This window comes from Caretta caretta, chromosome 1, assembly GCF_965140235.1.
Source record: "Caretta caretta isolate rCarCar2 chromosome 1, rCarCar1.hap1, whole genome shotgun sequence".
In the NCBI taxonomy this organism is placed as follows: Eukaryota; Metazoa; Chordata; order Testudines; family Cheloniidae; genus Caretta; species Caretta caretta.
This window is the reverse complement of record NC_134206.1, coordinates 223625682-223650654: the sequence shown is the minus strand read 5'-3', so window position 1 is coordinate 223650654 and position 24973 is coordinate 223625682. Positions and strand designations below refer to the sequence as shown.

Below are 24973 nucleotides of genomic sequence, written 5' to 3'. Positions count from 1 at the left end.
CTTCTGAGACTAGATGGAGTGCAGAACAGAGAACTCTCCAGGCTGCTGAGAAACTGAACTGCAGAAAGGTAATTTGGTAAAGTTCAAAGACAAAGTTTCTATTGTTTTTTGTTAGATTCTGTTGGCATATTAAATCTGGAAATTATGAATATTGAGTAATATAACTAGTGAGGCTGACAGAACAATTTAAAATGCCAATGAAGGAAGTCTACAGTCCTGACTGTTGGTAAATGCTGGGTTTACTACCCAAAAATTGTCTTGTATTATCTGCAAATGTCAATAAAACGTAGTTCGTTTAGACCTGAGAAATACAGTAGCATGCAGTCTGTGATTGTATTTGTATTTGGTGACTCATTCAGTGGGGTCCATTAAAATATTAAATTTATAACCTGCAATAGTTGGGTTTTTTGCCATTTTTTTTTCTTTTTCTAAGTATCAAATATTTAGTAAATACCATTGGGTAGTAAACATTCATTTGATTAAAAAGATGCCAACTATAAATTGTTTGTTTAATTAAAGGACACCCCCCGCAAATGGCCTATGAATAAAGGGTTCCACTTCTGGAGCCCTTACTCAAAAAAACCTCCTGCTCATTTTGAATAAAAGCTTCAGGAGGGAGCCCACCTTGAATATTCACTATCTAATAATCCCAGTCTTGCCAGTTCCAAATGGTCATGAATCAGGCCCCCAAAATCATGAGACTGTAAAACAGTAATAAATTTTGGGTTCTTCTCATTCACCTTCTGGTTCTTGATCCTTCATGGCAGTGGTCACATTTTCAAGCTTTTATCTGGAACCATGAGTGCTAGAAACTTAATGAAAGGCAAGATCCTCATGTAATCACAGGGCTCCAGGAGCGGGTACTTTAAGAAAAACAGGAAATATCACAAGACTCATGATAAAATAATGAAAGTTGGTAACACTGTGGTAGCGGTAAGCTTTTTTTATAGTTATTTGGCTATACCTGAAAAAAATGGTGTAGATGTTGAAATGAATTTATGGTTCCAATGCATCTTAAACTCCATGTGACTTCATTCTAGCATAACCTGTTTGTTGATGAGTCCGGGCAAAATTTATATGCCTTTTCTGTTCATTCTGGGGAAGACCCTCTTGAGACTTGCCAACACAAGGGTTAATACCATAAGTGTTACATTAGGAGCTGTGGGCCCCTTAAAACCAGACTGGGAGGAAAGAAGCTGTTTCTTTTAGGGGAAGTGGAATGTGCAAGAAGAGGTGACTTATGGTCCATTAGGTTGGGTGCCTGGTGAAAGAAGGCCCCACACAACTAGTTTGAGAAGGTCTTGTAATGGGTTCCTGAACTGCTGATGTGGATACAACAGTTGGGTCTGTTAGGGAAACAAAGGCATCTGTTTTCCTGTAAAGCAGGAACCTTTCTGGAACCTATGCTAGAGCGACTCATGTGATATTATAGCTAACAAATTTGGCTAAGGAGAGCCAGAGAGACTGAATGGAGAGAGAAGAGATTTTTGTGCCATTCTGTATAGCAAATGTTTCTGTTCTAGGTAACTTAAGTTTATTGCTAGTATAATGATATTTTAGCAATATTAGCCAAATGAGTGTTTATACTGTGAACTTCTGATTATTGAACAGATCTTGAGCTCTTTCTCTCTTCTCCTCACCCTGGTGAGTTTTGGGTTTCAGAAAGTAGGTTTTGCGCAACTTCAGTTGCTTATACACGTCCATTTGATTTGTAGGTTAAAATGAGTGCTATTTGTTGACACATTACTGCTTCTTGAATTACATGATTTAACCGTCTCGCAATGTGTCCTAAGTGGAGGAGCTTGCAAGTCATATATCTAACAACTTCCTGGTGTGTTCTTTGAGTAGGGAGATAAAAAAACATTTGCCAAAGAGTTTGCCTGTCAAACCTGTAGCATTTTGGATCTGTAAAACACTTCAGTATTTTTCACCTAGCATGTTCTCTCTCGTGTGAGAAAGTGGCTAGTGGTACAACCCCCAGGAAGGTGGGATGAACAGTTCTATTTAAATGGTGATTGTAAAACTGCCCTGCCAAACCAAGCATCTGATCTGGAAGCAAAGGCATGAGAGCAGTGCTGTATAAAAGTGTGCACTGAAATCCCAAGTGGCAAGTCCATTTATTTCCAAAAGTTACGTTACAGAGACAGGCCATAGATACTGCCTTATTTCAGCTGAGTGAATCTTCTGTCCTCTGGGGAATTAAACCTTCCCTAGAGTGAAAGAGGCCTACAGGACTCTGGGGATTCATCCCAAAAGTGGAAATATACTAAGGCAATACTTTCCCTAACTTCCTTAAATTTTCCCTACTTCATTTTAAACCCAGCACTACTTATGATATTTTCATTGACTAATGAGAACAATTAATGCCTGTACTCTTTTTATATTGCCATGCCTCCCCTTAGACTTCTTTTCTGAGACTGAACAACTCTATAGGAACATTTAAATATTAGTTTCACAAGCTGTGCTTCAGATACTGTTGGTTTTTTTTCTCTACTCCCTCTTTTCTCAGTAGCAAGTCAGCATTTCACTCATTTTTAAGTGGAATTACACAGAAGTAAAAATCCTTCAGGAAACTCAGTTTTCAATTTGGAATTATGAAAATATAGTAATTTGGTCTGTCATGTTGTCTTCCTGATTTTTAATCCTGGACAATGTTTGGATCTACAAGTACAAGATTACTTTTTAGAAATTTCAAGTGAACCAGAGGCTGCTCCTGAGGAGTGGAAGCGAGTTTTAATAAAGTGCCACCGCCGAATAAATAATTCACCGTTATTCAGAAATGGGACCATCCAGATCTAGTCCTTTGACAATGTTCTGACGTTTGGCCAGGTGGTTTCATCCTGTGTCTCATAGCACATGCTGGGATTTCAGTATTAATGCGATTTCATCTCTGTGCCCCTCTGCTAGCCTTTTGGAGGGGCTAAGTTACCAAAAACTCCTGGGGAGCCGTAGGTGTGTGCTGGAAATGTGCAATGGTATTAAGGTGTGTAGTTCTCCATTGCTTTGTCTGGTGGCTAGGAATGGACACCCTCCCAGGACAGAAGGAGTAATTGTTACAGGAGGCATGGTACCAGTGCAAATGGGTGGTGGGAACTGTGTAAACCCCTGATGAGCATAAAGTACAGGCCCTCCTCTGTGCCCAGTCCATAAAACCTGTTACAACCCTAGCCAGAGATGTAGCAGCTCATGATTTAGCTCTGGAGATCCCTGCTTTAATTTCTGGTATGTGAGTCAAGATGGCGGCTGTCACAATTGCTCACCCTTTGAGCTGTGATAGCTGCGGGGAACCCAGGAGAAATGTTCTATATACCACGGCTACTTTAGTGTGATAAATAGAATCAGGGTGATAGTGCAAAAATAAACTCAGGCTTATTTACTTCCTGTAGTACTTGCTACAGGTTGTAAATAAGTCACCAACTCTTTTGTTTGTGTAGTTGTTGGCTTTTAGTCTCAGTAAAACTTTAATTGCTCATCCCCTGCTTGCTCTTTGCCATCTCAGTCTCTCTGCTTCTCCATCTCTGCAATCAGGTATTTGACGTTAAAGTCAAAAAGCTGAATAGACTAGCAGTGGTCTTTGCAGGGTGAAGTATTTGCATTTAGGCTTCAGTTATATTTGTATTTGTGTTTGTATTTCCTGAGCTGTTCGGACAGTTAGGGTGTTTTTAATTGGTTTGGTAAAACTTCTGATATGGTCTGAGAGTTTCCACCTTTCCTTCCCATTGTATTTATGGCAGTTTTGCTGAGTAAGGACTTCAGATTTGGGCTTCAGAGTAACAGCCGTGTTGGTCTGTATTCGCAAAAAGAAAAGGAGTACTTGTGGCACCTTAGAGACTAACCAATTTATTTGAGCATAAGCTTTCGTGAGCTACAGCTCACTTCATCGGATGCATACCGTGGAAACTGCAGCAGACTTTATATACATACAGAGATCATAAAACAATACCTCCTCCCACCCCACTGTCCTGCTGGTAATAGCTTATCTAAAGTGATCATCAAGTTGGGCCATTTCCAGCACAAATCCAGGTTTTCTCACCCTCCACCCCCCCACACACAAACTCACTCTCCTGCTGGTAATAGCCCATCCAAAGTGACAACTCTCTACACAATATGCATGATAATCAAGGTGGGCCATTTCCTGCACAAATCCAGGTTCTCTCACCCCTCCACCCCCCTCCAAAAACCACACACACAAACTCACTATCCTGCTGGTAATAGCTCATCCAAAATGACCACTCTCCCTACAATGTGCATGATAATCAAGGTGGGCCATTTCCAGCACAAATCCAGGTTTTCTCACCCCCCCCCCCACCCCCATACACACACAAACTCACTCTCCTGCTGGTAATAGCTCATCCAAAGTGACCGCTATATTGATGACATCTTCATCATCTGGACCCATGGAAAAGAAGCCCTTGAGGAATTCCACCATGATTTCAACAACTTCCATCCCACCATCAACCTCAGCCTGGTCCAGTCCACACAAGAGATCCACTTCCTGGACACTACAGTGCTAATAAACAATGGTCACATAAACACCACCCTATACCGGAAACCTACTGACCGCTATTCCTACCTACATGCCTCCAGCTTTCACCCTGACCACACCACACGATCCATCGTCTACAGCCAAGCTTTGCGATACAACCGCATTTGCTCCAACCCCTCAGACAGAGACAAACACCTACAAGATCTCTGTCAAGCTTTCTTACAACTAAAATACCCACCTGCGGAAGTGAAGAAACAGATTGATAGAGCCAGAAGAGTTCCCAGAAGTTACCTACTACAGGACAGGCCTAACAAAGAAAATAACAGAACGCCACTAACCGTCACCTTCAGCCCCCAACTAAAACCCCTCCAACGCATTATTAAGGATCTACAACCTATCCTAAAGGATGACCCAACACTCTCACAAATCTTGGGAGACAGACCAGTCCTTGCCTACAGACAGCCCCGCAACCTGAAGCAAATACTCACCAACAACCACATACCACACAACAGAACCACTAACCCAGGAACTTATCCTTGCAACAAAGCCCGTTGCCAACTGTGCCCACATATCTATTCAGGGGACACCATCACAGGGCCTAATAACATCAGCCACACTATCAGAGGCTCGTTCACCTGCACATCCACCAATGTGATATATGCCATCATGTGCCAGCAATGCCCCTCTGCCATTTACATTGGTCAAACTGGACAGTCTCTACGTAAAAGAATAAATGGACACAAATCAGATGTCAATAATTATAACATTCATAAACCAGTCGGAGAACACTTCAGTCTCTCTGGTCACGCAATCACAGACATGAAGGTCGCTATCTTAAAACAAAAAAACTTCAAATCCAGACTCCAGCGAGAAACTGCTGAATTGGAATTCATTTGCAAATTGGATACTATTAATTTAGGCTTAAATAGAGACTGGGAGTGGCTAAGTCATTATGCAAGGTAGCCTATTTCCCCTTGTTTTTTCCTACCCCGTCCCCAGACGTTCTGGTTAAACTTGGATTTAAACTTGGAGAGTGGTCAGTTTGGATGAGCTATTACCAGCAGGATAGTGAGTTTGTGTGTGTGGTTTTTGGAGGGGGGTGAGGGGGTGAGAGAACCTGGATTTGTGCAGGAAATGGCCCACCTTGATTATCATGCACATTGTGTAGAGAGTTGTCACTTTGGATGGGCTATTACCAGCAGGAGAGTGAGTTTGTGTGTGGGGGGGTGGAGGGTGAGAAAACCTGGATTTGTGCTGGAAATGGCCCAACTTGATGATCACTTTAGATAAGCTATTACCAGCAGGACAGTGGGGTGGGAGGAGGTATTGTTTTATGATCTCTGTATGTATATAAAGTCTGCTGCAGTTTCCATGGTATGCATCCGATGAAGTGAGCTGTAGCTCACGAAAGCTCATGCTCAAATAAATTGGTTAGTCTCTAAGGTGCCACAAGTACTCCTTTTCTTTTTGCAGATTTGGGCTGTAGATAATTAGCATATTGAAAAACTCAGGTGAGGAGATAAAAGAAATATTATCTTATAGTACCATTCATTAACTGTAATAACTTTCATCCCAGAGCATTTTATACATCAGGAATTGCTTCATGTACTGCCAAATACAGTCACTTCTGGGGTAAAAAGGCAGCCGCTGTTGAACTATGCACAATGTTACTATAGGACTGGTTCAACAGGAAACATGCGGTCCAGTTGGATCTACAAGGGAACTTCATCTTGCGATTCTGAGGCAATCACATCTCAAGGTTGTGTGGCTTCAGGCCCTCACTGGTGGGAAAGATAAATGTGTTTTATATTTGTATGTTAGCATTTTTTAATTTTAATTTGGATTCTGTTTTGTTGTTTGTATTGTCTTTTTTTCCAAAGCAAGCACACACACCAAAACTGGTAGCTCAGTAAAATAATGTCATTCATTATTAACATATCCAGGCATGGAACTCCATGTGGGTGAAGTTAAGACTAAAATATCTAACGGAAACATAAGCAGAGAAATCTGTATGAGAATACTGTAGTAAACAATAAATAGACAAATCAGTCAGGAAATTTGGAGGTAGGATTACCTCCAAACATCTGAAATAATGGGAAGACACAGTTAAGACACTTTTTTTTTAAAGTGTATCTTAATTTATATATCCAAATGCTATTGTCACTTGTAGTTTATTATTATATTACCTTAAAAAATCCTGTGTTTAAAAGAGTGTTGAGCTTACAAAGTCAAGCTCTCAGGAGTTTCAAATGCAAGCAATAAGATTCCCCATGAAATTTATCTCCCCTCCCTTTAGAATTTTACTTAAGGATTTTACATTTTAATTGTCTGCTCTTTCTGTTAGCATCTTGCTTCTTGCATCTTGAGAACAAATCCTGTGTAATCTGATCCTGGAAGGAAGAACATTGCACTAGATGCACAATAAAGTTCCCTCTCCATTGGGAAAATGAAACATTCCAAGAATTTCCCCATGGGAGCAGGGGATTACTCTCCACTTTTTCATTTTTTATGGTTACTTATAATTATACTGTGGTAGCAACAGGCCTCAGCTTTGTTGGAGCTCTATTGTGCTAAGCACCATTACACTTCATAAATAATAGTCCCTGGTCCAAGTACTTAGAATCTGTCCCCTTCTCTGCTGAGGAAAAAAAACAAACCCAGAAAGGTGTTGATTGTAAGAACCAAATCAATTTGAGTGCCAATTCAGTGCTGTCCAGCAGTGCTGTGGAGGAATGGGAAAAAAAAACCTGATTAAAAACTGATGATTCTTATGACCTGTTTGAATAATTGTAGAAAAAAATGTCTGGTGTCATGTGATAAAATAGGAAGCAAACGGATTGAGTTAATGCTGCATGTCCAGTTTTATCTTCTTCCTGGCTTGACTCTTGTGTGATTAAACTGTGCAGCCTCTCGTTACATAGCTTTATTTGAAGGACTTATAGCCAGAGTACACTGTGATGCTTGTTGCTTATATTTAGGGCTCTACCAAATTCACGGTCCATTTTGGTCAATTTCACAGTCATAGGATTTAAAAAATCATAAATGTTCATGATTTCAGCCATTTAAACCTAAAATTTCATGGTGCTATAATTGTAGGGCTCTGACCCAAAAAGGAGTTGCGGATGGGGGAGCCGCAAGATTATTGTAGGGGGGGTTGCGATATCACTACCTGTACTTCTGCGCTGCTGCTGGAGGTGGCACTGCCTTAGAGCTGGGCAGCTGGAGAGCGGCGGCTGCTGGCCAGGATCCCAGCTCTGAAGGCAGAACCGCTGCCAGCAGCAGCACAGAAATAAGGATGACATGGTCTGGTATTGCCACCCTTACTTCTGCACCACTGATGGCGGGGCACTGCCTTCAGAGCTGGGCACCCAGCCAACAGCTGCCGCTCTGTGGCCGCCCAGCTCTGAAGGCAGCAGCACAGAAGTAAGAGTGGTAATACTGGGACCCCCCCATAAAATAACCTTCCAACCCTCTTGCAACTGCCCTTTGGATCAGGACCCGCAATTTGAGAAACGCTGGTCTCCCCTCTGAAATCTGTTTAGTATAGGGTAAAAGCGCACACAAGACCCGATTTCACAGGAGGAGACCAGATGTCATTGTCTGTGGTGTGTTTTTCATGGCCGTGAATTTGGTAGGGCCCTACTTATATTGTACAAGCATTTTTTATTCAAAAGGCTCATTTTCAGATCTTTACAACTTTGTCAAGCTTTCCCCCTTCAGATTGAAATTTGGCATGTGTGTTCCAAGCCCAGGAAGGGCTCTGATTTGGAAAGAGTGCAGACTTGAATGTGAATGAGGCAGGATTATGTAATGAATAAAACTGGGGTACAGATGATCAAACCTTCATTCTTTCCTAAACTTGGTCATTTGGGTCTGAAGGATCCTTCCCTCATTTAGGGCAAGCATTGGATGGAGTGCATTATATGAAACATAGAGCACCTACATGATGACACTAAGAGAAATATTGAATAGCTGTTTCAATCTCTGAACATCATCCATCGTGTGTACTGGGCATCCAGATTTGACATCCTTATTGACATTTAGTAGTACGTTGCTTTGTGAGTTGTTTCATTGACTTCATTGTGTACAACGTGAGCCAGGGTGACAGAATTGGGGCAAGGGGTCTTACGGAAAAATAGTAAGCAAAGTTATGTTGTTTGTACAGTGCCTTTCACCACAGGGCCTCCTTCCTGACTAGGGTCTCTCAGTGCTACTGGACTATGAATTAACAATGATTGTATAATTAAAGATTGTGCTGTAATGCAAACCTGCAATGACTTTGGTGGTTGCAAAGTGTAGTACTCAAATGTTCTTGCCATGTAGATTGCAGAACAAAATCTAGTGCAGGGACGGCAGTCTTTGGCACGCGGCCCGAGGGTTGTTGGCCACCGCTTCCCGCAGCCCCCATTAGCCTGGAGCGGCGAACTGTGGCCAGCGGGAGCTGCAATTGGCCGAACCTGCAGACGTGGCAGGTAAACAAACTGGCCCGGCCTGCCAGGGGGCTTACCCTGTCGGGCCACATGCCAAAGGTTGCCAATCCCTGATCTAGTGTGTGCTTGCAGGTACATGGAATTCTGTTATAATCGTCCTTCAATTATCTTGATTTAAATATAGGTATTTACATCACCCCCTTAAAGCACTAGGTCGAGATTGTGCCTTAAGGGTGAGGAGTAACATGCACCACCCCAAAAACCCCAGGAGGCAGTGTGCTTCAGAAACACCTCTCCTAGGCCCAAATTCCTCCCTGTCTTCCCTTCCTTTGGGAGGATCTGTACCAGCAGCAAATTATAGAACCCCCCAAATTATAGAACTGTGACTGCACAGTTATGCTGGCTGGTGTGTGTTAGGAGGTGGATCCAAGACTCCATCCATTATCCATAATTCCCCACCCATTTGTTCTGGATAGCCCACACAGGGATATAGTAGATCCTTATTCCCTTGCACGGGTATACATCCTGAATTACAGTCTAACCTTTCATAAGGGCACGCTATATAACTACAAAATAGTAAGAAGGTAGACAAATTGACCCAGGATATAATCCTGCCCAACCTGGTGTCAGTGGCAAAACTCCAATTGATTGCATTAGGGCCAAGATTTTACCTCCAGTGTTACCACAAACCAGAAGAAAATTTAAGCAATGAGTCGGTCAGTAACTATTGCCTAGTACTGAAGTAGTCAAAACACCTTGAAAGTAAAATCCCAGATTTTTCAGAATATGTTCAGTTTCTGTCCACCTTAGTAAGACAGGAAAAACCATAATCTGCATTGTTCTTTTTATATAACTTTGTTCGTGTGCTACCTTTTACATTTAGTGTGACAAGCACATTAGCAGGGTGCATCACCTCCTGTTTTTCAAGCCGGTGGGTAAAATGCTTCCAGATTGACTTTATTAACTATTACCAGACTTTTCCAGATGGCCATCCCCTCTGAGAGGCAATCAGAGACAGGTACTGCTGGGGACAAAGAGTGACAAAATGAAAAAGCAGGGCTTGTAAATAAGGTGAGAAAAGAACTGCCAGACAGACACTTACAGTGTAATGCTAATAAGTTCAAGAGCCTAGGGTGTATTTTTTTTGAGAGAGAGAAAGGAAGGAGAGGGATTTTTTTTTTAACCAGTTAGTATCTGATCACCCAAATGCCGCCTGAATAATTCAACTGTATCCATTTAATTCTACCACAATGCAAAGGTTTGTAAGGACTCTTTACTGGCAGAAGCAGGAGGTTTAAAAATAATAATAATACCAATCTCTTTATAGAGCACTTTTTATCAGTAGATCTCAAAGGACTTTACAAAGAGAGATAAGCATTGTTATCTCCTTTTTACAGATGGAGAAACTGAGGCACAGAGAGGAGCAATGACTTGCCCAAGATCACCCAGCAGACCAGTGATAGGGCTAAGAATAGAGCCCAGGTCTCCTGAGTCTCAGTTCAGTGCTATCCACTGCCACTCTGCCTCTGTCATGAAGAGTAAACTGAAAGAAGCACCTTTTCAGAGATTTGAAGGAGAGGGAGGCCACTGAGTGCATAGGAAGAGTCAGGCGTGTGAGGGTGGAGGGTGACTTAAAGGCACAAAGCTTAAACATTAGAGTCAAAATATAATGGGCTCAGTTCTCTACTGTGCACAAGCAGTGTTCGGGGTATGTAGAAGCCGGGGTGTTCTCAAGGAGTCAGTCACAGCTGTCTGATTCACAGCCATCCAGCCTTAGTGTAAGTGAAAATTGCAAGGGCGCAGCTTACACAATGTCATGTGAACTAAGCAAACCAGAGAATCTGGTCTAATATTCCTTTGCCCATGTTTAGTGGTAGAGAGAGAAGTTGGTGCCTCCTCTTAGTCCTCAGTGGGTGAGATGAGTATAAGAATATATTGAACAAAAGCTTCAAGATAAAATATACCTCCTTACCATACAGTTGTTAATATTCAGATATTTCCTGGGAAGCTTTTCCAAATGAACAGAGAGCTTGAGAGATTGCATTTCTTGTATTGGCTTTCTGGTGAATTTTAGGCTATTTTTATATGACTAACACCCTCTGTGTCTCAAAACTGATGCAGCTTCAAGTTGTTAATAGAGACCTCCTGTCTTCCCAGACCAAGGTGACATTCATGGAAATAGCCATCATTGCCAGCTCACATGATTTTATCACAAGAGTTGCAATATTTGTTTTTTCTTAAAGCCCCTGCTCCTGGATTCCTGTGATAATATGAGAATCTCAGCTTTTTGGGGGGAGGGATAGCTCAGTGGTTTGAGCATTGGCCTGCTAAACCCAGGGTTGTGAGCTCAATCCTTGAGGGGGCCATTTAGGGATCTGGGGTAAAAATTGGGGATTGGTCCTGGGGTTTGAGCAGAGGATTGGACTAGATGACCTCCTTAGGTCCCTTCCAACCCTGATATTCTATGATTTTGTTAAAAATAAAAAAAAGTTCCTAACCCTCATAGTTGCAGAGAAAAGCTGGAAGTTATGACCTGAGTGCCCCATAAAGGCTCAAACCCTACAAGACTCAAAAAGAAACAACCCACATTTATGATGTTTTTAAAATCTCATGGTTTTTAAAACAATCTCACACTTTTGGGGGCCTGACTCACGAGGTCGGCACAAACATTTGGGGTTTGTCAATACTGAATAACTTTGAATAGAACTGAGGAGGACTAGAGTATTGGGCACTGTTCAGGTAGGCTGCAAAAAAGCCATCCTCAATTATTGTACTCCACTGTTGTTGGAGGGGCTGTATTATTTTACTGATTAAAAACACAGTTATTTTTTTCACAAATGGCAGAGAAATCAGGAAGTCATTAGCTGGAAGAAAACGTTTGGCTTTTGTAGTTTCCACATTGCAAGCAGCTATGGGGTCACCTTACCCTGTCCTTTCTCCATACCTCCTTTCTTCAGTTTCTCACTATGTGGGGAGAGGTTTGCACTCCAGTTTGTGATTAGGAACAGTGGAGTTGTGAGTAAAACTACTGGTAGCAGTGATTGCTTCATGCATTTTCCCTCCAAGTTCCTCATTCTGTCATTTTGCTGTTCTAGTGGAGATACTGCTTGGAGCAGATTAGCCCTCCCTGAGGGGGGAAAAGGAGTCAGCTGTTGCAAGGAAGTAAGATGAGCACAGTCTTCTTCAACTACAATATCAAACCTAGGTTCAAAGGAACAACCAGGCACCTAGGCAACTATTGGGTCTAACCGACTGAGCTCACTGGTCTACCTTTCTAGAAACTTTAGGCAAGTGGGGCAAACTGAGCTGGCTTGGGCCTACCTCTTCTTAGGAAGACAGCAGAAGTGGGGTAGTATGGATAGCCTCTCATCCATGTTTATTCAAGTCTTCATATTGATTCCAGATAGTGTTACTCAAACGATTTCCCATTTGGGCAATTAACATGGTACTGAGATTGGCTGTTCAGAAAAGGGACAGATGGGTAAATGAAATGGTTTTTCTAATCGAAAACATTGCTCCGGTCAAGTGTTTTTTCCTGTTTGCTAAATAAATGGTGTCAGCTTGCAGAAAATTTGTGGTGAGATGTGCAAAGAGTGACTTCTATCAGTGATAAGCTAAGGGCATGTCTTCACTAGCAATGTTAAAGCGCGGCCACGGCAGTGCTTTAACATGGCTGTGTATTTTGCGGCACCAGAGCTGGGAAAGAGCTCTCCGGCGCTATAAAAAACCCACCCCTGAGCGAGAAAGTTGCAGCACTGTGAAGAGCCAGTGTAGACAAGCCCTAAGATTCTAGTGGGTCCTCCAACGTTCCCTTCCTGCCTCACCTGTCAGAGCTGCTGTTTACAGCTCAAAGAGGCCTAGCTTGAGGTTTGGCAGCATTAGTGCGCAGAAGGCTTGCATATCAAATTCAGCCACTAGAGAGAGAAGACCACTAATTGGTTCAGACTTCTGTAGTGTCTGCCCACCAACAGGGAAGGTTGACTTTTTTCTAGAAAAAACAAAAGCTGGTTCCTTATGTAGATTGTAAGCTGTTTAGGGCAGGGACCATCTTTTTGGTCTGTGTATGTACAACACAATGGGGTCTTGTTTCATGACTGGGGCTCCTAGGTGTTAGCGCAATACAAATAATACATTTAAATATATTTTGGCTGAAAAGATTGAAAAATTGTCTGCACAAAGCAGACACTTTTTGGTAAAAAGTCATTGAAAACCCAATTTTCTGTCAAATTGCTTCAATGGGCATTGTTTCTGCCAGGCCTAATGTGAGGAGATTTTCTAGAAAGTGGAGATTTTTTAAATGAATTTTCAGTCGGGCTTAGGCCCTTTTTGCAGGCATAATTTGCAACTGCTACAGATGTGCCCACAAACCAATTGTAGGCATAAGTCTTCGCTTCATGTTTAATTATCTGATTTATACTTGCAACCAAGTAGTTAGATGTGTAACTTCTAAGATTTCTGCCCAGTTAAAAACAGGTTAAACCACTGAAAATTTGGCAATTTGTGTCCCAGAAAGGTCATTAGTGCCCAAACTGAAGTTTTAAGCTTTATGCAATCAAAAAAAGGTTCCTTTTAAAGGATTTTCATACTGGGGAAAAACTTCATATATACTTTACTTAAATTATACATCCTTTCATCTGTAATACCTTTTCTCTGTTTGTTTGTTTTTGTTTGTTTGTTTGTTTGTTTTAATCATCAGAGACTTTGGCAAGACTGGCCAGCCCTGGTACAGGACTGGGGGTCCTAAGTTATATGATAATACAATTAACTAATAATAAGCTATATAAGATCTTTGTCTCTTAGCTGTTTCCTCCCTTCTCAAACTAGCAGTCAAGTCATAATTAGGAATATGGTGGGCAAACTGGTGTGGAATAAATAAAAATCTCCTATTAGATGTCTGCAATACAATCCTCTTTTTTCTCATCCTTAGGGTCAATGATTTGGGGCAAAGGTGAGACAACAATTAAAACTAAATGAAACCCCACTCCCGAGAGCCTACACCCTATCATATGTGTCATTAAAAAGAAAAGGAGTACTTGTGGCACCTTAGATACTAACAAATTTATTTGAGCATAAGCTCTTGTGAGCTACAGCTCACTTCATCGGATGCAGCCACTGAATGCATCCGAAGAAGTGAGCTGTAGCTCTCGAAAGGTTATGCTCAAGTAAATTTGTTAGTCTCTAAGGTGCCACAAGTACTCCTTTTCTTTTTGCGGATACAGACTAACACAGCTGCTACTCTGAAACCTGTCATATGTGTCATTGTTTCTCTATCGTGTTTAGGCTTGCTACTTAAAAATTCCTTATGAGCCATTACCATCACTCCCATTATCCTCTAGCTCACCACAAGTGCCTTTTTTAATGTGTCTCCTACAGCTCTTTGCAGCACATGATATTAAAACACTGTGATTTAATTATTAACCGATCAGGATGCTTTTACTATGTTATTAACCAAATGCAGGTGATAAAATAAAAATACTTGGCCAATCATTTTGCTGTGAGAATAATATTTATATAAAAACTAAATATTTCCCGTCATACTGAATTCACACTACTGTGGCTGTTTTGGGTACTGTTGATCACTAATTTGTCTCCTGAACCACTGAGGTCTGAGTACCACTGCTCTAAACATTCATGTACAGCCCACCAATAGCATATCTCGTCTATTACATCTGACAAGTTTGTCACACTGGACATTACATGCTGGGGTCCTTTCAATAAATGTGCATGAGACAGGCATGCCACAGTAGACAGATTACTAGTGTGCAGATACTAGCTATGCCTTGAGGCCCCAGCCTCGCTAGTTGCAGATATCTAATGCTTGTAACACAGACAATAATCTTCTTACCTGTTGAAATAGCTTGTTATACCATCAGCCACACTCTGAGAAGTGAGTGGAGATAGTGACTCAAATTGAAACAATTAGACACAATTGCTCATTGTAATACCCATGCCATCAACATGTTGTTGATATAAACAGTGCCATGTAATAAAGATGATAATCATGAGTCCAAAACACTCATCTCCATGGTTGATTCAAACAAAAATGACAGGTTTCAGAGGAACAGCCGTGTTAGTCTGTATTCGCAAAAAGAAAAGGAGTACTTGTGGCACCTTAGAGACTAACCAATTTATTTGAGCATGAGCTTTCGTGAGCTACAGCTCACTTCATCAGAGCTGTAGCTCACGAAAGCTCATGCTCAAATAAATTGGTTAGTCTCTAAGGTGCCACAAGTACTCCTTTTCTTTTTTCAAACAAAAATATCTCCCATGTCTATCAACATTGTGTGGGTTAAATAACATCTATCCCATGATAAGGTGATACGAGTTGCATCACCCGGGACAATTGGGAAACATCATGGGATGCAACAAATGACAAGACATGTGCATTTTGTAGCCACACAAACAGTTCTTCCAGTGAATATCTCCCACCATCTGGCCCCCACATACATACGCAGATATTCACCCAGGAGCCATCAACACCTTTCTGGCTGCTTAATGCATGAGACACTGAAAATGAGGGTAAGTAATGCACACTCAATGTGGTGTTATGGCATTCTGTCTCCTTCTAGTAGTGGCGAGGCCACAAAAGTTTACAAGCATGTTACAGCCTTGGCTAAAAAATCTTTTAGGGTCTTTTAGGTCAAGCAGAAAAGGCTCATGCATTAAGATCCAGAGATCTCAAGTTTGATACCTTCTCCTAGCGACCCACCCAGGGCATCCATGTTACATGAGTATCTTGTGTAAAGCCAGGGCATTTGGCAAAGACATGGATGGTAATGTGCCAGCCATTACATAACATGTAAATCTTGAGAATGTGGACCTCTTTGCTGTGACAGCACTTCTTTCCAATCCAGCTAGTTGTACAGGCATGTGAGTCCAGTCAATGACATATGACTAGGAAAACCTAACTGATCAGCCTTAACACAACTATTGAGGGTTTGAACCGCATGTGTATAAAATGATGTATGAACCATATATCAAGTAAGATCAAGTAGCACTGGTAGCAATGGTGATTTGTGTTTAGAAGAAACTATACCCCAGTCCCTATTGTATCACAGAGTATCAGACTATTTAAAGTGACACTATAATTACACACATGATTTGTGTATATCCTACCAATATATTGGTCTCAATCTATGAATAATTGAGGAAGGTGTGACAACTTCAACACATTTAAACTCTGTGAGGCCATAGCTGGACAATATGTCTGATACACCTGACTACATGTGAAGCTTTCACACAAATCTCAGGTTGCAAAGATCCCCCAAGTTGAACCGAAGGGCAAAAAAAAGTAAGCAGAATATGAAGCATAGATGCAAATTTACCACCTGTTTCTCCATAGATGAGCAATTACATTACTGAACCAGACCATGAAACAGGATACCTCCCTGAATGAGTCCTACAACTGCCATGTTCTTAGGATGAGATTCTGGATCCAAATGCAGTCATTGTGGCATATCTATGCAAGATCAGCTTAAATAATAGATATATGTGACTTATGGGCATGTTGATTACTGTTAACAAGTTGTATAATGCATGGGAATGAAGATCACAATTGGTTGAATGAATTTGCAGACAAAAATACTAACAAGGGTATTGTTATCTTAGAATCATAGAATATCAGGGTTGGAAGGGACCTCAGGAGGTCATCTAGTCCAACCCCCTGCTCAAAGCAGGACCAATCCCCAATTTTTGCCCCAGATCCCTAAATGGCCCCCTCAAGGATTGAACTCACAACCCCGGGTTTAGCAGGCCTGTGCTCAAACCACTGAGCTATCCCTCCCCCTATCTTAAACTAGAGGACCTAAATATTCTCCTGAAGTGTGATCCCAGCAACTGAATGTCCCACAAACAAATGGGAATATTTGTTACATAACACATATGCAGCATGCTGTACTGTATCATCATGTGGATGTCAGGGCTGAGGATTCCTTGGTTTTTGCAGGACCAAACTGATACCTGTAGCCAGCCGTGTAATGAGACATCAGCAGTGTAGGTGTAGCACAAAAGACGTGCTGCTAGCATCCCATTTCCCAAGGCCAATAGGGCCTGTTTTTCAGAGTTGTTGAGCACTTGCAGAATCCATTTGCTTCAGCTGGAGTTCAGCATCTCTGAATATCAGGCCCAGAATATATAAAATAGCAGAAACAACACTGCAATATGGAATGTGTATTTTCTGCACAGAGAGCCTCACGGACATTTCATCAGCTGTGGCGATATGGCTGCAGTCCATTTCACCTCTCAGTGCTGTGTCTCAAGCATTACAACTTAGAATACAAGACCTGCTAACCATTCTCAGGCTTCTGTTGCCTCCCCACAGAACTGCATAAATTGGCAGATATTAGGGACTTAAAATTAGACAGTTCTTCAGTATTCCTCTATAGGGTGAACTGCAAAAGAAGCAAAATCCCAGTAGTTACAATCTTCCAGCTACAGTGTTGTGGATACTTCTTGTAGTCGATGACATCTGGACAATCCTAATGGGTCGGGGAAAACATCTTGCCCAAATAAATCAAAATTATGGAGAAGAGTTTTGAAATTGATACGGTAGGATGTTGTATTTGAGTCAAAGATTCCTTTCCATATGTAATGGTTGACTCAAGCTGATAGTTGTGGTAGAGGTTGGGTATCTTTCCAAAACCTTGTTCTCAGGCCAACTATTCAAATACAGCTAGTGACTATGTCTAGAGTTGGGTGGAACTTTTTATGGCTGAAAAAATGCAGATTTGGGTTGATTGGAACATTTCACATAATTAGAGTTGGATTTGCCAAAATAATAATATAATTAATAATAATTCTGAAAATAAAATCAACATTTTGTTTTGATACTTTGAAAACTAACTTTTTTTGTATTCAAAATAACTTTTCATTTTGAATTTTCCTTCAATTTTGTTTTAAAGTTTGAAAAAATCTCTAAATTCTGAAAATTTGAATTTTGGGCTGAACAAAACATGTTGTTTGATCTGAAATTATTTTTTTCAACTTCGTTTTGCTTAACAGTTTGTTTCAGGCTGACCTGTATCATTTCAATCCCCTCCCTCCCCAATGATTTTTTTTGGTTCAGACGCCAAACTGAATAAGGTGATTTGCACAGCTCCAGTTATGTCCTGTTCTGTGTTTGTGTCCTAGAGTGACAAGGAGTAACTTATGCTACCCCAATGCCTCTTTCTTTTCCTAGAGAAATATCAGGGTAAGATTTTTGTATAGCTCCTGAAAGCATTAGGAAAGAATGTCTTATCTATTGACCTACACATCACTGCTTCTTTGAGGACTAGCTTACAGTTTAGGGAGGTGGATCCAGCTCCCCCAGTTAGCTAAGGGTGTAGTGTATTGTCAGCAGCAGCTGCTAGATAAGGCACACTTGGAATCTGTTGAAAGGAATGGTAAAATATGCTCCTGAGCATGCCTTTTAGGGCCACCCTGAGGTATCGTGCTCTGGCTGGCAGAACTTCTGTAAAAAAGGATGCACAAAGCACAATAAGAAAAGGAGTACTTGTGGCACCTTAGAGACTAACCAATTTATTTGAGCTGTAGCTCACGAAAGCTCATGCTCAAATAAATTGGTTAGTCTCTAAGGTGCCACAAGTACTCCTTTTCTTTTTGCGAATACAGACTAACACGGCTGTTCCTCTGAAACCTGTCACAAAGCACAATGTGTTTGTTCCCTTTCTGCTATGTCAGGCAGGGCATGGATTTAGTCCAAAATATATTTAAAGTAAGTAAAGCTGCCTGAGATACTTTTGTCTAACAGAGCACATTGTATAGTCCATGGCACAGCCAATTGTGACCAGAATCTGAACACGCGCTGATCACAGGATGTAAATCAGATGGTTGTTTATGAGTAGTCTGTAGCAATGTGCACTCTTCTGAATCCACATTATGCTCAGGGAAGAGAGGAAACAAAAGTAGAGTTCTCTGTGGTGGTATATACTGTATAAAGTGCAGAAAACATAATTTTTTTTTGAACAGTTATGGTTAATTGAACATTGAGGTCCAGCATGAGAGCTAGTTTGTAGCTGTTAATATTGCCACCTCATTTCATATTCATCTGTAATCCACAGTTTATTAATCCATCCCTGGTACCTTTCAACAGTTGAGGACTGTGCATTCCCATCCCAGCATATGCTATTGCAGCTGTAGTGCTGGTATGTGCCTCAACTGCTCCACCCCTGCCCAAGAATCTCATTAGTGGTTCTCTGTGTTTCTCCGATGTGGTTTTTGCTATACCCTCTGCCCATTACCAGTCTAACCCCCAGCATATTTCTCCACTGAGGAGCCATGCAATCAAATGCCACACTAGAAATTGGGATCTGCAGAAAGTTGAGCCATGACTCTTGGAGTCTGTGAAGAAAAATTAAGATCTTCCAGAGCTGCTTAAATGAACTAATTGCAAGCATTTGAATGGCACTCTGATGTACTTCAAGATAGGAGTGATTACTAGTGAGCTGCACAGAAATTGTGGTGATATGTTACCTCGTTCTAGGTACTTATGGCCCTCATCACTTTGGTAGATTGTGTTCCTGTGTGTGCTACCAAGGTGGCAGATGTCAATGGAAGTTTTATGCAGTGTTGTTGTAGCCGTGTTGGTCCCAGGATATTAGAGAGACAAGGTAGGTGAGGTAATATCTGGTCACCTGAAGAAAAGCTCTGTATAAGCTTGAAAGCTTGTCTTTCTCACCAACAGAAGTTGGTCCAATAAAGGATATTATTACCTCACCCATCTTGTCTCTCTAGTTGGAACTTTATGCCATAGGTATGACACAAGGAAATATGTATTGGATAACATCTTTACTACAGTGAACACAGAGGTGCCCCTGTAGTCATAGTTACTTATGCTTTCAGTCAGATGAATGTGGCTGAGTCAGTCTGTGTGGGGAGCTGGGGCATTTGAGGTTGTAACTGAGCATCATGGTTGGTGTGGTGCTGACTCTCTATTAGGATTATATGGGCATCTTCTGGTTCTTACTGTTTATGGTGTCGTGAGCTGATGGGTGACTGTGGTGGGGTCATACATGCGGGAAAGAGGGAAGTTAAGAATTATGATAAAGTTAGATAGGAATGTCTAAAAACACTGGGTGACTGGATAGGATTTGCCAGAGCATGAGACTGTGGGCCTGATTATCAGAGATACCAAGCACCTGCAGCTTCCATTGACTTCAGCTGGAGTTGTGGGTGCTCAGAGCCAGCACCTTTAGAAGCCCTCCCCTGAGGGGCCTAGAGAAGAGACACCTGCAATCAGGCAGTGTGGCGGTAGAATGGTATTTATGTAGTCCTTTATAAATGGACCCATCATGATGGTCATAGGGTTATAACAACCTGAGCATGTCACACTTGTGACACAGCATTGCTACTGTAGACACTTTGCTTGTTTTCTCTCCTGGGACTTCAGCAATTCACACAGCTTTCAGCATGTTCAGTTGCTGAGGTGACTTAGCCCTCCAACAGGGTCACTTGAGTCCACTCTTTTCAGGGCATTAAGATCCAAATAAACCACAAAACCAAAAATAATTTTCTGCTGCCAGTCACAGCGCATTCCCACCCCTCCATCCACCCTCTCTTCAGATACTCTTCCAACCCTCCTGGGTTCTGCAGTCTTTCCCTAACCTAGGGCTTCCGTGGCAGTCCCTCTGTTCCTTGCAAAGCCTCCATCCTCCCTTTTATAGAATGCTGATTCTCCGGGCTGCTCTTCCTGGAGTCCCTCTCTGTTCAGGTAACCCAAGGGCTTCTGCAGGGGCCTCCTTGCAGCTCCCCACTTCAGTTTAGCTCTTGCTGGCCTTTTAGTTAGGTACTCTTCACCAGGGAAGAATTTGGTTCAATATATATCTTAAAATAAGTCACAGCCAGCTATATACTACATTAAATCTTCAATTTCCATTTAGTTGCTTTTTTGAGTTCAGAATAATCAAAGAAACAAAAACAAAAAGATTTCCCCCCTTTACTGTCATGCTACGTATTTGGAGGGACACTATCCAGGCTGCTAGCTCTAAAATTAGAACTGCCTGCCCTGGTTTGGTTTGTGGACGCATGTTATGACATTTCTGCACTCTGCCTGTCTGTTCTGTTCTTGTGAGCAGGTAGGATATTGAAATAATTGCTTCAGAGAACAAGATGTTTGTGATTTCTCATAAGGAAATATAAAATCAGGACTGTCCCGATATTTAGTTGTTTGTCCCGCATCCCGGCCGATGTACGGTGGGATGCCATTTGTCCTGATATTTTGGCTCGAGGCTAGAGGAGTACACTGGTGAGCAGTCACCTGGGGTCCCAGCGGCACTTATTTGGGGTAGCTCCCAGGAAATGGGGCAGCAGGACCCTGCAGACCCTAGGCACAGGGGCGGCCAGGGAGGTCTCTGCATGCTGCACCTACCACAAGCACTGGCTCCATCGCGGCCAATGGGAGCTGCAGGCGCGGACAGGCGCAGACCCCCCCAGCTGCCCATGACTCTGGGGCGCTGCGTGCTACTCACGCCCCCAAGTAAGTCCCACCCCCACAGCTTCCAGCCAATGGCAGGGTGGAGCCAGTGCTTGTGGCAGGTGCAGCACATGGAGTGGAGACCCCGCTGGCCACTGCTGACCCTCAGAGCCAGAGGAACCTGCCAGGTGCTTCCCAGTGGGTGGGAACCATCCCCCAGGTAAGTGGTGGGGCTGCGGCTGGGGTTCTGCGCTTGCGGCGGGACTGCGGGTGGGAGCTGGGGCTGTCTGCTTGTGGCGGGGGCCGGGGCCATGAGCCCCTGACCTGGCTTTGGCCACAGCCCTGCCACAGGGCTCTGCGTCCCCGACCCACCGCGGGGCTGCAGTGGGAGCCGGAGCTCTGCGCCCCTGACCCGCAGCGGGGCTGCGGCCAAAACCGGGGCTCTACGTCCCCGACCCGCAGCTTCCTCAAGCTGTGTATCCCCATTCCCCCATAGCTCCAGTGGGGCGGGGGTTGTGAGCCTGTGGCTGCCCCCCACCCCCCATGTGTCCCGATATTTTATTCTTGTCATCTGGTCATCCTAAAAGGAAATGACCTGTTACTGGGCTCAGTTACAATATTTGTGGCTTTCCGGAAGCCACTGGACTTTGCTTTCCTTCTTCCTCCTTGGTGTAGCCACTACTTGCCAAGTGTGTCGTGTCTATATTAATACCATAGGCAAAAAAAGTGAGAGGGGAAGGGAGTGACTGTATCTGATTAATGTGCATCATGGGGAAGCAGCAGGAAGTGCTGAGGGCAGGAGTTTAAGAATCTGAGTATAATGTCCATTTACTTTGAGGTTTCAAGCTGCCAGACATCAATACTGTTAATGCTCTTATGAGGCTCTGCATTTGTAGTGCAATCCACAACACACCAGATCTGGCATTTAGTTAATGTACCAAATGGGAATAAGTCTGCATGAGCGGCTTGCTACCCAGAGCTGCATATTTTCTGACGAGCCAGATCAAGGGTCCAGATTGTGAAGCTTGAAGCCTCAGAGCTATGGTTTCAGCAACAGGCAGCATATTTTCCCCATCCACACACACCTGCATCCTTAGTACCCTACCACAACTACTTCTGATGCGGATATCTTAACATCAGTTCTCTGGGAGGAGCTTCCTTGCTCCCCGGCTTTCATGAAGTGCTGCATCAACCTGGAATATTTGATCTATAGCATAGGAGTTGGATTCTCTCTAGAATACACATCCCCTTCTGCTTCTACAACCGGCAGCAGCTGCTGCTGTGGCAGATCAGAGACTGTTCTTTCCTGGAGGTGCAAGTTAAACTGCCAAATACTATCTGTCTTAGAAGCAGGGATCCAGTCTCTCTAGTCAGTGAAAATCATTGTGGTATCTCCATCCCCCTTATGTTGTTGGGTAGCACTGTCATATCACATTTCTTTCTTCAGTGCAAACATTAACAAATTAATCCTCCCGCCACTCTAAAGCATGCAAATAAATATTTCATTTTACAGCTAGGGAAACTAAGATAGCAAGACTTTATGATTTGGCCCACATCACAGACAAATCGGTGCTAGAGGTTAGATTAGAATCCAGCCAGCTCTGCCTCCTTATCCTATGCCCTGCCCACTAAGACCACACCTTCCCCTGGTAATCTGAATATTGAGATTAGGATGGGAAAAAACAGGTATGTCATAGAGGAGAAACAGGGACATTTAATTTCTGTTTTACAAACATGCTACCTGCCAGACCTAAGCTCACTAATGAATGAGCTGGGAATGGGTGACGGGATGGATCACATGATGATTAACTGTTCTGTTCATTCCCTCTGAAACACGTGACATTGGCCACTGTCAGAAAACAGGATACTGGGCTACATGGACCTTTGGTCTGACCCACTATGGCCATTCTTATGTCTGTTTAACCCCTTCAGCTTTTGACTTATCTTCTAGAAAGTCAAGTTTATGGTGAAATAATGCTGCTTTCTAAGTACTGCTCCAGGAATAAAAATTCACAGTTTTTGCCCAGATAAATGTGTTTTGTAAATGTGCATGCACTCTGTGTAATTGCAATTTATGCATCTAGAGAATTAGATGAAACATCTAGGTTTCATTATGTGAAAAAACTGCAGTAAGTCTGGCCATTTTACATGAAATTTCAAATATAGAAAAAGACCATAGGTGGGATTTTCCAAAGCACTTAAGTTTCTGAGGAGCTAAATAGGACTTATATTCCTAAATCACTTAAATCTTTTTAAAAATTCCACCCCATATGTGTTACCCAATTTCATCCACTTAATTTTCTCTAGCTCTGTCTGTGTTTCACTCGGCCTCCAAATGGACGTATGAACTCATTTTTCCCTATACAATCCCTGTTCACTCTTTGCTTTTCCCATTGTGAATCTAAACATTGTTGATGACATGGAAAAAATTCTTTCCAAAGAGAATTTACCCTTTGACCTACATAGAATCATAGAAGATTAGGGCTGGAAGAAACCTCAGGAGGTCATCTAGTCCAACCCCCTGCTCAAAGCAGGATCAACCCCAACTAAATCATCCCAGCAAGGCTATATCAAGCTGGCCTTAAAAACGTCTAAGGATGGAGATTCCACCACTTCCCGTAGGTAATGCATTCCAGTGCTTCATACATTTGCCTTTCTTGTCCCTTTTCTCCTCCTAACCTCCATGAGATATAAGTATAGTTGTTTTATTAATTTAAACTTATGCTGAAACGGTGGAAAAATCCATCCAGATGTCACAGAGAAAACAAAAAACTTTCTCACCAGACTTCCGGCAAAACCTGCTAAAACATTTTGTCAGTTTTTAGTTTGTGTTCCCTAATGTCCTTCTGTGTTGTATCAGACAGTGGATATCATACCCTTCCTTCCAACTGGTGGAAACAAGAAAATGCAAAGCTTTTGAGTCTGTCTTTAGGCTGTTTTCTGACATTACAGACAGGATGCGACTATGTCCCCAGAATATGGCATTTGGACAATGGATATTATTGCAGGTGGACAACTCCAGACTCATGATTCTGATTTCTTGCTGCTGTGAAAGTCCTATTATGTGGGCTGGCATAGAAGGATAACAGGGAAGGGGAATTTCTTTACTGGTAATTGAATTTTTTGGAATTCACTTATCTGCATTTATATATCCTTTACAACTATATTATAAGACAAGACAGCCTAGCTAGCCTTCCTCATAGTAATGAAGTCAAGCCTAATAAGCTTTTTTTCCCAATTTCCTCATTGAGACAGGTATGGCAGATTGTTGATTTTATGATAAGGCCTCTATTACGACTTTACAAAATTCACTTTGGGTAGCCAGCAAAGGTTCTGTATGTGGACACTTAGATTACCAAATGCTCTTTTTTTTTTTCTGACTTAACCTGCTGAAAGAATAGATCACATACCCACTGTTTGGTTTGGCATAGTAATCCAATTATCAGATAAGAAATTACCATTTACAACCAAGTATTCTGTTTCACATATAGTGCAATATACTTGACGTTTTTCATCTTCGAAGTGTTTTACAAGTATGAAGTGATTAATCATCACAATTCCCTGGAGAGGTAAGTCAGATTCTCATTTTGCAGATGGGGAAAATGGAGGCAGAGAGCTTAAGTAATTAGTTTGAGGACACAACAG

The 24973-nt window shown here is 42.2% G+C and overlaps 1 protein-coding gene across 8 annotated transcripts in view; it reads left to right on the top strand.

Moving 5' to 3' along the window:
* The window catches only part of FAR2 (fatty acyl-CoA reductase 2), a 225639-nt gene that overhangs the window by 22636 nt on the left and 178030 nt on the right, over positions 1 to 24973 (top strand). Inside the window, exon 2 of one of the 8 annotated variants that reach the window (XM_048824031.2) lies at positions 14 to 68. The exons of the other annotated variants lie outside the window; for them this stretch is intronic. The gene's annotated coding sequence lies outside the window, so the exon portion shown is untranslated. The remainder of the gene's footprint in view (positions 1 to 13; positions 69 to 24973) is intronic. 8 annotated transcript variants of the gene reach the window in all.